Source organism: Cherax quadricarinatus, chromosome 1 (genome assembly GCF_038502225.1).
Source record: "Cherax quadricarinatus isolate ZL_2023a chromosome 1, ASM3850222v1, whole genome shotgun sequence".
Classification (NCBI taxonomy): Eukaryota; Metazoa; Arthropoda; class Malacostraca; order Decapoda; family Parastacidae; genus Cherax; species Cherax quadricarinatus.
Window position 1 is genome coordinate 102,499,362 of NC_091292.1, and position 14,766 is coordinate 102,514,127.

The 14,766-nt window shown below is 48.8% G+C and overlaps 1 protein-coding gene across 5 annotated transcripts in view; it reads left to right on the top strand.

Moving 5' to 3' along the window:
* LOC128689091 (E3 ubiquitin-protein ligase TRIM9) overlaps window positions 1-14,766 on the top strand; it is a 356,345-nt gene that overhangs the window by 182,190 nt on the left and 159,389 nt on the right. Inside the window, exon 1 of one of the 5 annotated variants that reach the window (XM_070085457.1) lies at window positions 13,903-13,918. The exons of the other annotated variants lie outside the window; for them this stretch is intronic. The gene's annotated coding sequence lies outside the window, so the exon portion shown is untranslated. Of the gene's footprint in view, window positions 1-13,902; window positions 13,919-14,766 lie in introns of those variants that run through there. 5 annotated transcript variants of the gene reach the window in all.

A 14,766-nucleotide genomic window follows, 5' to 3' on the forward strand; every position in this document is an offset into this window, starting at 1 on the left:
CCTTCAGACATCCCTCTGGTATCCCAGTGTTCCTAATCAGCCGCCAGGAGACAGCGCTGCAGGAGCGATAATATATTGAACCAGTAGAGTAGCAAAGTGTGAGTTATAGTAGTAGTAATGGTGGTGGTGGTGGTACTAGTAGTAATACTAGCAGTTGTGGTGGTGGTAGTAGTAATACCAGTAGTGGTGGTTATGGAGTGGTATGGTAGGTAGCAGTTCATGCTTCCTGGTCTGGGATTGTAGTATATACGGACACTCTTGTTCTAGGTAGTTGTGGTATCCACAAGTGGTAACTCCTGGTCTTGTCTCTCTCCTGGTGTAGGCTTGTCAGAAATGTTAATGTCTGGAGTTTGTGTAAAGTTGAGTCTGTAAGAAACCTCGTGTTCTTGATGCATGATTCTTATCGTGGGAGAGAGACTTACCACCGGAAGCTAAGTTTGTGTAAGAAACTAACAGGGAGGAACTTACGATCTGTGTGTTTTCTTCCAGTGGTCACAGATGTTGCAGGGTGCACACACACAGGTGTTCTCCCATGGTTGTAGGGTGTACAGTGCGCGCGCACACACACACACACACACACACACACACACACACACACACACACACACACACACACACACACACACACACACACACACACAGGTATTCTCATATGGGCACAGCGGGGCATGTGAGAACACCTGTGTGTGCGCCCTGTCACCATATGAGATCACTGGCGATGAAACACTGTGTGAGCTGTCTGTATGACTTATTAATACAGGAACTTTAATAATAATAGGCAACTGAGAATATATATATATATATATATATATATATATATATATATATATATATATATATATATATATATATATATATATATATATATATATATATATATATATTTAGTACGTTGTTATCATATCCCCCTAGTGGTCGTGCCGTGTGTGTGTGGCAACACAGTCACTCTTCAGTATCACAGACGCTGGTGGGTCCTCACTCACTAGGTTCCTTCCTGTTAGCTTCTTACACAAACATATCCCGGTAGTAAAAGTCGTTGCCACGAGAATAGTTGAGCATCAGACAACCTTGCATCCCACACACACTCCACGAAGACAACCTTTGCCTATGATACCTTACCTTAGATGGGTTTCGAGAGTCTTCCTACTCCCGAAGCCCGATTCTGGTCCCGGAAAGCTTGTGCCAGTAGGTCCACTGCAGTGCTCCTTCTTTTTTATGCTCTTATGAAACACGAGATTGGGAAGTCGTGCATTCAGAGAGGCACTGGACAGATATCTTCACCAGGTGCCAGCTCAGCCAGCTTGTGATGGATATGTGGGGTGGCGGGCCACCAGCAGTAACAGCCTGATTGACCAGCCTAGCACCAGACGAGCCTGGCCCATGGCCGGACTCCAGAAGTAGAAAGACTCTCGGAACTCTTCAAAAGTATATTAAAGGTAAAGCCACTGATGCCACAACTGTCACTGCTGCCACAACTGTCACTGCTGCCACAACTGTCACTGCTGCCACAACTGTCACTGCTGCCACAACTGTCACTGCTGCCACAACTGTCACTGGTGCCACAACTGTCACTGGTGCCACAACTGTCACTGGTGCCACAACTGTCACTGATGCCATAACTGTCACTGCTGCCACAACTGTCACTGATGCCACAACTGTTACTGATGCCATAACTGTCACTGCTGCCACAACTGTCACTGATGCCACAACTGTCACTGATGCCATAACTGTCACTGCTGCCACAACTGTCACTGCTGCCACAACTGTCACTGATGCCATAACTGTCACTGCTGCCACAACTGTCACTGATGCCACAACTGTCACTGCTGCCACAACTGCCACTGCTGCCACAACTGTCACTGCTGCCACAACTGTCACTGATGCCATAACTGTCACTGCTGCCACAACTGTCACTGCTGCCACAACTGTCACTGATGCCATAACTGTCACTGCTGCCACAACTGTCACTGCTGCCACAACTGTCACTGATGCCACAACTGTCACTGCTGCCACAACTGTCACTGATGCCATAACTGTCACTGATGTCATAACTGTCACTGCTGCCACTGCTGCCACAACTGTCACTGCTGCCACAACTGTCACTGCTGCCATAACTGTCACTGCTGCCACAACTGTCACTGCTGCCACAACTGTCACTGATGCCATAACTGTCACTGCTGCCACAACTGTCACTGATGCCATAACTGTCACTGATGCCATAACTGTCACTGATGCCACAACTGTCACTGGTGCCATAACTGTCACTGCTGCCACAACTGTCACTGATGCCATAACTGTCACTGATGCCATAACTGTCACTGCTGCCACAACTGTCACTGATGCCATAACTGTCACTGATGCCATAACTGTCACTGATGCCATAACTGTCACTGATGCCACAACTGTCACTGGTGCCATAACTGTCACTGATGCCATAACTGTCACTGATGCCATAACTGTCACTGGTGCCATAACTGTCACTGATGCCACAACTGTCACTGGTGCCATAACTGTCACTGATGCCACAACTGTCACTGGTGCCATAACTGTCACTGATGCCATAACTGTCACTGATGCCACAACTGTCACTGATGCCATAACTGTCACTGATGCCACAACTGTCACTGGTGCCATAACTGTCACTGATGCCACAACTGTCACTGATGCCATAACTGTCACTGGTGCCATAACTGTCACTGATGCCATAACTGTCACTGGTGCCATAACTGTCACTGATGCCACAACTGTCACTGGTGCCACAACTGTCACTGATGCCATAACTGTCACTGATGCCATAACTGTCACTGGTGCCATAACTGTCACTGATGCCACAACTGTCACTGATGCCACAACTGTCACTGATGCCACAACTGTCACTGGTGCCATAACTGTCACTGATGCCATAACTGTCACTGATGCCATAACTGTCAATGATGCCATAACTGTCACTGGTGCCATAACTGTCACTGATGCCACAACTGTCACTGGTGCCATAACTGTCACTGATGCCACAACTGTCACTGGTGCCACAACTGTCACTGATGCCATAACTGTCACTGCTGCCATAACTGTCACTGATGCCATAACTGTCACTGCTGCCACAACTGTCACTGCTGCCACAACTGTCACTGATGCCATAACTGTCACTGATGCCATAACTGTCACTGATGCCATAACTGTCACTGCTGCCACAACTGTCACTGATACCATAACTGTCACTGATGTCATAACTGTCACTGCTGCCACAACTGTCACTGATGCCACAACTGTCACTGATGCCATAACTGTCACTGCTGCCACAACTGTCACTGATGCCATAACTGTCACTGATGCCATAACTGTCACTGCTGCCACAACTGTCACTGATGCCACAACTGTCACTGATGCCATAACTGTCACTGCTGCCACAACTGTCACTGCTGCTACAACTGTCACTGATGCCACAACTGCCACTGATGCCATAACTGTCACTGATGCCATAACTGTCACTGATGCCATAACTGTCACTGCTGCCACAACTGTCACTGCTGCCATAACTGTCACTGATGCCATAACTGTCACTGATGCCATAACTGTCACTGATGCCACAACTGTCACTGCTGCCACAACTGTCACTGGTGCCATAACTGTAACTGCTGCCACAACTGTCACTGCTGCCACAACTGTCACTGATGCCATAACTGTCACTGCTGCCACAACTGTCACTGGTGCCATAACTGTCACTGCTGCCACAACTGTCACTGGTGCCATAACTGTCACTGCTGCCACAACTGTCACTGATGCCATAACTGTCACTGATGCCACAACTGTCACTAATGCCATAACTGTAACTGCTGCCACAACTGTCACTGCTGCCACAACTGTCACTGGTGCCATAACTGTCACTGCTCCCACAACTGTCACTGGTGCCATAACTGTCACTGCTGCCACAACTGTCACTGATGCCATAACTGTCACTGCTGCCACAACTGTCACTGCTGCCATAACTGTAACTGCTGCCACAACTGTCACTGATGCCATAACTGTCACTGATGCCATAACTGTCGCTGCTGCCACAACTGTCACTGGTGCCATAACTGTCACTGCTGCCACATCTGTCACTGCTGCCACAACTGTCACTGATGCCATAACTGTCACTGCTGCCACAACTGTCACTGGTGCCATAACTGTCACTGCTGCCACAACTGTCACTGGTGCCATAACTGTCACTGCTGCCACAACTGTCACTGGTGCCATAACTGTCACTGATGCCATAACTGTCACTGATGCCACAACTGTCACTGGTGCCATAACTGTCACTGATGCCACAACTGTCACTGGTGTCATAACTGTCACTGCTGCCACAACTGTCACTGGTGCCATAACTGTCACTGGTGCCATAACTGTCACTGGTGCCATAACTTCACTGGTGCCATAGCTGTCACTGGTGCCATAACTGTCACTGGTGCCATAACTGTCACTGCTGCCATAACTGTCACTGCTGCCACAACTGTCACTGCTGCCACAACTGTCACTGATGCCACAACTGTCACTGGTGCCATAACTGTCACTGGTGCCATAACTGTGACTGCTGCCACAGCTGTCACTGCTGCCACAACTGTCACTGGTGCCATAACTGTCACTGGTGCCATAACTGTCACTGATGCCACAACTGTCACTGGTGCCATAACTGTCACTGGTGCCATAACCCTATTCTCAACAATGACAAAGAGAGCAGTTTATCAATTAGAAGTTATGGTGCGGGGGACTGGTACATGAGTGAGGGGCGACGGGTACTAACAGGTGGTGTGCATCCAGGTGGTTGGCTGGTGCCACAGCTTGTGGTGGTGTGCAGCAAGGTGGGTGGCTGGTGCCGCAGCTGGTGCTCTCCCTCTACCTTAGATAATTGACTCTTCTTCCTGTGCAGGTGTGGAGTAGTGGAGTCCTGCAGGATATTGAACTGACTCCTGGGGTCCTGCAGGATGCTCTGAACTGACTCCTGGGGTCCTGCAGGATGTTTAGCTGACTCCTGGGATCCTGCGGGATGTTGAGCTGACTCCTGGGATCCTGCAGGATGTCGAATTGACCCTTGGGGTCCTTCAGGATATTGAACTGACTCCTGGGGTCCTGCAGGATGCTCTGAACTGACTCCAGGGGTCCTACAGGATGTTGAGCTGACTCCTGGGATCCTGGAGGATGTTGAACTGACTCCTGGGATCCTGCAGGATGCTCTGAACTCTTTCCTGGGGTCCCACAGCATGTGGAGGTGACTCCTGGGATCCTGCAGGATATCGAGCTGACTCCTTAGATCTTGCAGTATGCTCTGAACTAACTCCTAGGGTCCTGCAAGATGTTGAGCTGATTCCTGTGATCCTGCAGTATGTTGAACTGACTCCTCGGGTCCTGCAGGATGTTGAGCTGACTCCTGGGATCCTGCAGGATGTTGAGCTGACTCCTGGGGTCCTGCAGGATGCTGTGAACTGATCCTGGGATCCTGCAGGATGTTGAGCTGATTCCTGTGATCCTGCAGTATGTTGAACTGACTCCTGGGGTCCTGCAGGATGTTGAGCTAACTCCTGGGATCCTGCAGGATGTTGAGCTGACTCCTAGGGTCCTGCAGGATGCTGTGAACTGATCCTGGGATTCTGCAGGATGTTGAGCTGATTTCTGTGATCCTGCAGTATGTTGAACTGACTCCTGGGGTCCTACAGGATGTTGAGCTGACTCCTGGAAACCTGCAGGATGTTGAACTGACTCCTGGGATCCTGCAGGATGCTCTGAACTGACTCCAGGGATCCTACAGGATGTTGAGCTGACTCCTGGGATCCTGCAGGATGTTGAACTGACTCCTGAGATCCTGCAGGATGCTCTGAACTGACTCCAGGGATCCTACAGGATGTTGAACTGACTCCTGGGATCCTGCAGGATGTTGAACTGACTCCTGGGATCCTGCAGGATGTTGAACTGACTCCTGGGATCCTGCAGGATGCTCTGAACTGAATCCAGGGATCCTACAGGATGTTGAGCTGACTCCTGGGATCCTGCAGGATGTTGAGCTGACTCCTGGGATCCTGCAGGATGTTGAAATGACTCCTGGGATCCTGCAGGATGTTGAACTGACTCCTGGGATCCTGCAGGATGCTCTGAACTGACTCCAGGGATCCTACAGGATGTTGAGCTGACTCCTGGGATCCTGCAGGATGTTGAACTGACTCCTGGGATCCTGCAGGATGTTGAACTGACTCCTGGTATCCTGCAGGATGCTCTGAACTGAATCCAGGGATCCTACAGGATGTTGAGCTGACTCCTGGGATCCTGCAGGATGTTGAGCTGACTCCTGGGATCCTGCAGGATGTTGAAATGACTCCTGGGATCCTGCAGGATGTTGAACTGACTCCTGGGATCCTGCAGGATGCTCTGAACTGACTCCAGGGATCCTATAGGATGTTGAGCTGACTGCTGGGATCCTGCAGGATGTTGAACTGACTCCTGGGATCCTTCAGGATGCTCTGAATCAGGTATAAGTACAACAGTGCCGACACTCTGGGAGATAACAGAAATTACGTGGTCAGTTATATTCTCGTAAATAAAAGATTTATTTGAGAGACCAAGTATGTGTGTGTGTGTGTGTTAGTTAGTTAGTTAGTTACCATTTTGTCCTAGGCACATGTCGATTAGACACTAGGCCTGTCGTAGGTGTGTAGGTGTGTGTGTGTGTGTGTGTGTGTGTGTGTGTGTGTGTGTGTGTGTGTGTGTTGTGTGTGTGTGTGTGTGTGTGTGTGTGTGTGTGTGTGTGTGTGTGTGTGTGTGTGTGTGTGTGTGTGTGTGTGTGTGTATGTGTGTGTGTGTGTGTGTGTGTGTGTGTGTGTGAGTGTGTGTGTGTGTGTGTGTGTGTGTGTGTGTGTGTGTGTGTGTGTGTGAGTGTTTTGGAGTGTGTGTGTGTGTGTGTGTGTGTGTGTGTGTGTGTGTGTGTGTGTGTGTGTTGTGTGTGTGTGTGTGTTGTGTGTGTGTGTGTGTGTGTGTGTGTGTGTGTGTGTGTGTGTGTGTGTGTGTTGTGTGTGTGTGTTTTATGCTATGCAGGGTATGTGGTAAGATATATGTGGGTGATACAGCCAGGAGCTAGGGTGGTGGTCTACAGTCTGCAGTAATGTCGCTGTCTTGATCGCTGTTTCCCACTAGAGGGAGCTGGAGAGATACCTAAAGTCAGTACCCGATCAGCGGGGCTGTGGTTCGTACGTTGGACTACGTGCGGCCAGCATTAACAGCCTGGTTGATCAGACCCTGATCCACCGGGAGGTCTGGTCAAGGACTGGGTCGCGGGGTAGTTGTTGACCGCCGGACCATCCTCCAGGTACACGACAGCACAAAACCCAGGCAGTTTTAGCATCTCTAGACAGCTTGGCCAAACTAAGCCTATCCCGCCACACTACACCAGCAGATGTATAATGTAGATAAATGGTTCAGAGAACCGACATGTTGATAAATTAGACACATGTGCAACTCTTGGGTATCTTTATTGAGGAAACAATAAAGATACCCAAGAGTTGCACATGTGTCTAATTTATCAAGATGTATAATGTTCCAGCACTGACATCACTGCATCTGACCCTGCCTAACTCACCTGACATTTCTTCTTATATGCTCCGTTTTTCTGTTCTCTGTATTGGATTGATGGAGATAAATGGTATAAAATACGGACACGGTGGAAAAATAACACAAATGCAGTATAATGTGATCCTTTATTGGCAACGTTTCGCCCACACAGTGGACTTATCAAGTCACAAACAGATCTACCTGGGTGAATAGTACGTGAGTATATATCTTGTCGGTATTGTATACCATTCTTGTACAATTTGTCAGACTCTGCAAAATCATGGAGTCTTGATTCTGAGGACATGTACATAACCATCACGACTACAACAACTTCTACTACAACTAACCCATCTCTGGGTAGGACCTACTTCCACTGGGGAATCCCGCCTACCAGTGACTGTGCCCTCGTCTACTATACGTCCCCTTTTCACCTGACGTTAGTATAAAAGCGTCAAGCTCCTTGCTTCTGCTTCAGAATCTACACGACTACGGTGCTCTTCGCACCAACTCCAAGATTAAGGGACTGATTACCTCATTTTCTATATATAGTTTTACTGTCTTCAAGTTATGTCCTGGAATTTGTATTGATAAAGCCACTGGATGGCGAAACGTCTACAATAAAGATACCCAGATGTTGCACATGTGTCTTGTTGGGTAGGTTGAGAAGGGCCTGCAGGTCCCTCTCAACCTACCCAAGGAAGGAAGGGGACCTCCATCACCTGGAGGGAAGGAAAGGGGACCTCCATCACCTGGAGGGAAGGAAAGGGACCTCCATCACCTGGAGGGAAGGAAGGGGACCTCCATCACCTGGAGGGAAGGAAAGGGGCCTCCATCACCTGGAGGGAAGGAAAGGGACTTCCATCACCTGGAGGGAAGGAAAGGGACCTCCATCACCTGGAGGGAAGGAAGGGGACCTCCATCACCTGGAGGGAAGGAAGGGGACCTCCATCACCTGGAGGGAAGGAAGGGGACCTCCATCAAATGGAGGGAAGGAAAGGGGCCTCCATCACCTGGAGGGAAGGAAGGGGACCTCCATCACCTGGAGGGAAGGAAGGGGACCTCCATCAAATGGAGGGAAGGAAGGAGACTTCCATCACCTGGAGGGAAGCAAGGGGGCCATCACCTGGAGGGAAGGAAAGGGACCTCCATCACCTGGAGGGACGGAAGGGGGCCTTCATCGCCTGGAGGGAAGGAAGAGGGCCATCACCTGGAGGGAAGGAAGGGGACCTCCATCATTTGGAGGGAAGGAAGGGGACCTCCATCAAATGGAGGGAAGGAAGGAGACTTCCATCACCTGGAGGGAAGCAAGGGGGCCATCACCTGGAGGGAAGGAAAGGGACCTCCATCACCTGGAGGGACGGAAGGGGGCCTTCATCGCCTGGAGGGAAGGAAGAGGGCCATCACCTGGAGGGAAGGAAGGGGACCTCCATCACCTGGAGGGAAGGAAGGGGACCTCCATCAAATGGAGGGAAGGAAGGGGACTTCCATCACCTGGAGGGAAGCAAGGGGGCCATCACCTGGAGGGAAGGAAAGGGACTTCCATCACCTGGAGGGAGGGAACGGGACCTCCATCACCTGGTGGGAAGGAAGGGGACCTCCATCACCTGGAGGGAAGGAAGAGGGCCATCACCTGGAGGGAAGGAAAGGGACCTCCATCACCTGGAGGGACGGAAGGGGGCCTTCATCACCTGGAGGGAAGGAAGAGGGCCATCACCTGGAGGGAAGGAAAGGGACCTCCATCACCTGGAGGGACGGAAGGGGGCCTTCATCACCTGGAGGGAAGGAAGAGGGCCATCACCTGGAGGGACGGAAGGAGACCTCCATCACCTGGAGGGACGGAAGGAGACCTCCATCACCTGGAGGGACGGAAGGAGACCTCCATCACCTGGAGGGACGGAAGGGGGCCTTCATCACCTGGAGGGACGGAAGGAGACCTCCATCACCTGGAGGGACGGAAGGAGACCTCCATCACCAAGTTCTCCCTCACTCTCTCAGCCTCCACAACTTGCAGATTTAACAAGCTTATAAGTTTGTCCTGGATGAAGTTGATGCTGAGGTGGGGCTTCTTTCCTCCTTCCTTCTCTCCCTTCCTCCCTCCCTCCTGTTTCCTTCATTTCTTCTTTCATCTCACCTTCATTTCGTTCCCTTTCTTTCTGACATTAGCTTTCTCCTATTCCCTTTCTTCTTTTTTGTTTCCATCTCCTTCCCTCTTCATATTTCTTTTTATCTTTTTCCATTCTCCTTTTCTTCCATTTCCAACCCACTCTCAGACCAAACTTTACTAGTGGCCATTTGATCACTCAGGCTGTTGTTGTCCGCGTCTGCAGTCCAACATTATAATTACAGATTGATTGATCAGGCTTCTTATGCAAGAATTTGTCTAGTTCTCTTGAGGACGTTGTTCTGGTGACAGACATATGTGCATCACTTAGGTATTTCTTTTTCCGAAATGTTTCACCTACACAGCAGACTACTTCAGTCGAATACAGAGGTGACTACATATGGAGACAGCAGTGGAGAGGTGAAAATGCTGGGATCAGTCCCTCAGCCTTGATAGGTGTTCAGTTCTACGGTACTGAACAACTTGTCAGTGTTGTATACCATTATCATAATGCTACTTGTCACTACATGTTTGGTGTGAGGGCTCCATGCTGCTGCTGCATACTCTAGTACAGTTTTGACGTACATCATATAAAAGGTTCTGAAAGGCTTCAATACGTTACTTGTCCTCATTTCACTTACTAGTCACAGTTTACCTGCAGTGTTCCAGGGGTCAACGCCCCCGCGGCCCGGTCCCTCACCAGGTCTCCTCGTGGATGACCTGATCGACCAGGCTGTTGATCGTTGAACTGCACGCAGTTCAACGTAAGCACCACAACACGGCTGATCAGGCACAAACAAGAATTTCCTGAGGTCTTTACAGCACATTTTCATTTTTTAGCTTCCATTCTGGTGTCGGGAGGGTTCATGGAGATGTGATGGTTGGAGTTAAACACAGTCATTGGTTGGTAACACTTATATTAGCAGAGTGTGAGAGGGAGAGGCCCAGCCTGCCTGTGTTACCTGTAGACCTAAGCGTGGAGTACTGAGAGGGAGGCCGGGAGCGCAGCGCTCACCTCCGGCATCGCGTGACGTCACACATGCTAGTCACTGAGCCTAGCAAGGGGTCAACTATGTAAAACATATGGATGGTACTAACTATGATACTCAGATAACATATACATATACAGGGGATCAGCAACTATGCTGACACTGCCATTACTCTGCTTGTTTTGTATCTTACGATAATCTCGCTTCTGGTTCTTTTGTGAGGGAAGGATGGGTTCTCACAGGTGTGTGAGGGAAGGTTGAGTTCTCACAGGTGTGTGAGGGAAGGATGGGTTCTCACAGGTGTGTGAGGGAAGGTTGAGTTCTCACAGGTGTGAGGGAAGGATGGGTTCTCACAGGTGTGTGAGGGAAGGATGGGTTCTCACAGGTGTGTGAGGGAAGGTTGAGTTCTCACAGGTGTGTGAGGGAAGGATGGGTTCTCACAGGTGTGTGAGGGAAGGATGGGTTCTCACAGGTGTGTGAGGGAAGGATGGGTTTTCACAGGTGTGTGAGGGAAGGATGGGTTCTCACAGGTGTGTGAGGGCAGTATTGGTTCTCACAGGTGTGTGAGGGAAGGATGAGTTCACACAGGTGTGTAAGGAAAGGATGAGTTCACACAGGTGTGTGAGGGAAGGATGAGTTCACACAGGTGTGTGAGGGAAGGATGGCTTCTCACAGGTGTGTGAGGGAAGGATGGGTTCTCACAGGTGCGTGAGGGCAGTATTGGTTCTCACAGGTGTGTGAGGGAAGTATTGGTTCCCACAGGTGTGTAAGGGAAGGATGGCTTCTCACAGGTGCGTTAGGAAGGATGGCTTCTCACAGGTGTGTGAGGGAAGTATTGGTTCTCACAGGTGTGTAAGGGAAGGATGGCTTCTCACAGGTGTGTGAGGGAAGTATTGGTTCTCACAGGTGTGTAAGGGAAAGATGGGTTGTCACAGGTGTGTAAGGGAAGGATAACTTCTCACAGGTGTGTGAGGGAAGGATGGCTTCTCACAGGTGTGCGAGGGAGGTATTGGTTCTCACAGGTGTGTGAGGGAAGGATAGGTTCTCACAGGTGTGTAAGGGAAGGATGGTTTCTCACAGGTGTGTAAGGGAAGGATGGGTTCTCACAGGTGTGCGAGGAAAGTATTGGTTCTCACAGGTGTATGAGGGAAGGATGTCTTCTCACAGGTGTGTGAGGGAAGTATTGGTTCTCACAGGTGTGTGAGGGAATGATGGCTTCTCACAGGTGTGTGAGGGAAGGATGGGTTCTCACAGGTGTGTGAGGAAAAGATGGCTTCTCACAGGTGTGTAAGGGAAGGATGGCTTCTCACAGGTGTGCGAGGGAAGTATTGGTTCTCACAGGTGTGTGAGGGAAGGATGTCTTCTCACAGGCGTGTGAGGGAAGTATGAATTCACACAGGTGTGTGAGGGAAGGATGAGTTCACACAGGTGTGTGAGGGAAGGATGAGTTCACACAGGTGTGTGAGGGAAGAGACGAGCCTCGTCAAGGTGTTTACACACCTGGCTAAATATTTACGTTTAAGCTTTGAAAGAGATATTGGAATCTCTGCGAGTGTGATCTCCAGCACGCTGTGTGACCTCCCACTGGTATACCTGTGACGTACCTGTGATAGCTTCCGAGGTTTCACTCCTCCCCCCCCCCCCATAGCCTGCCTTGTTGACTCCCTGGTCAACCAGGCTGTTGCTGCCCAGGGCTCGCAGGCTTGGCTAATCGACCACTTATTACATCCATTTGTACATTGTTCACATATATTTGTACAGTTGTATAGTTTATGTGGTGATGTACAGGAAGAACTGTGTTAGTGTAGACAGGGATACAGAGCTTCATGAGTGGGTACGTCATGTAGCACAAAAGAGAGAAGGAAGAAGGTAGGCCAAGAGAGCATCACTGTAGGAGACCGGGAGAAAAACCAGACTCCAGGAGATTATGTGTTGTGACAGATATGTGGAGGTATGAGGGATAGACAGGTTTGTGAAAGTATGAGGCATTGACAGGTGTGGGGAAGTATGAGGGAAGTGTTGTGGGTAACGGCAGGTGTGGTGAGATGTAATATATTAATCCGGCTGTTACTCTGGACTGATGTTTTAACTCCTTGTTACACTGGGGATATAAGTCCTTCATTGTATGTTTAATAACAAGATCAGATCCTTTATTGTATGTTTAATAATAGGATCAGATCCTTTATTGTATGTATAATAATAGGATCAGATCCTTTATTGTATGTTTAATGGGATCAGATCCTTTGTTGCATATTAATAGGATCAGATCCTTTTTTGTATATTTAATAAGATCAGATCTTTTATTTTATATCTAAAAGGATCAGATCCTTTATTGTATTTTTAATAGGATCGGATCTCTTATGTGGAGTTTATTAACCGTAGGATAAAATTAAGTAACATCACATGATTAAGAGTAAACATAGTATTGATCCTGCAGTTATAACCTGGGTTGTAGTGTGAGTAATATTACACGATGCTTAATCAATACAGTGTAGGGTAGGAGACCCCTCATCACTAGTCACTGGTAAAGTGACAGGTCCACGGGTCACTGTGTGACCTGGTGTGTGTATAACCTGGTGTGTGTGTTTGTGTATACACACTCGCGGATCGGTCTGTGACCAGGCCTCATGATAGATCAGGGCCTGAACAACCAGGCTGTTACTGTTGGCCGCACGCAACCCGACGTACGAACCACAGCCCGGCTGGTCAGGTATTGACTTTAGGTACCTGTCCAGAGCCTTTTTGAAGACAGCCGGGGGTCTATTGGTAATCTCCCTTATGTATGCTGGGAGACAAACCATACCACGGGCGGGGATAGATGGGGTGATGTTGCATCTGGTATGTGTATAACCTGGTGTGTGTGTATAACCTAGTATAATCTGTACCTTCCCAGCTTATAATATAAGGGATTCCTCTTATAAGCCATAACACCCTGTCTTATAATATAAGGGATTACATCCTTCCTCTCATGTGATACAAAATATCAGATCCTATCCTGTAGTATGAGGAATCACATCCTTCCCATTGTGAGGATTTCGAATCCCATACTATGTGACACTCTTCTAGGTGTCTGCGTGACCATTAATCCACTCTCAACCAGTTGGGAGGAGGGGGAAGGGGGGTTAATAAATTTATTCCACTACCCCGGAGTGTTATATACCAGGTTCGCACCTGCATGCCCAGTAGCAGTTGAAGTGTGAAGACTGATACCTCATTCTCCTCCTCATCTTTCACTGATCTTCTCTGCGCTTTACCTGTGAGTAGGTTATAATGCTAAATAAGGTAAGTTAGTTTCCCAAGCCAGTTGTTTACTAGGGTCTCAGAGAATTGTTGAGTTGCAGGATGTTCCCACATGACCAGGCAAGCACCAGAGGAGCCTTGCCCATGCCCGGGCTCAGAGAGTAGAGAAGCTCTCGAAACTCTTCAAAGGTATATCAAAGGTAAAGGTATATATTGAGAGTAATCGATTTACTGATGTTTGGCAGCTGTCTAGTAACAGTGGCTGGAGTTGGTCACCCAGTGTATGCTGGGCCAGGTTACCTGAATGTCCAGAGGGCAGTCAGCCTTGTATCAGGAACTAAAGAGGACAGAGTCATGGCTGGTTGTTATTTCTCAGTCAGGGACCACCATTAATTTAGTGTTGATCCCTGAATGAATTAATGAGAGAGGACCTGGCACCTCTGTTTATCGTATGTTTCGACGTTTGTCGGGTCATTGAAGTACCGAGACTCATTTCAGTGTTATTAGTGGACTTTTTGGAGCTAAACTGGTGTCCACACTGAGAACGATGTTGAGAACATTGCTGTCATGTGTGCCGAGTGCTACCTGTGACTGATGATATTAAATTTGGCGACGCTGTTCATTATTTAACAGGTCATACGTTGAAGAATTAGACACATATACAACATTTAGGTATCTTTAATTTGTAAACGTTACGCTTCCAGTAGCTTTATCAATACAAGGACATAATGTGAAGACTGTAGAAGTGTATACAAAAGATGAGGTAATCGGTCCCTCAGGGTTGGAGTTGGTGATACGCACCGTAGTGCTCATCACCAATTCCAAGGCTGAGGGACTGATTACCTCATCTTTTGTATATATTTC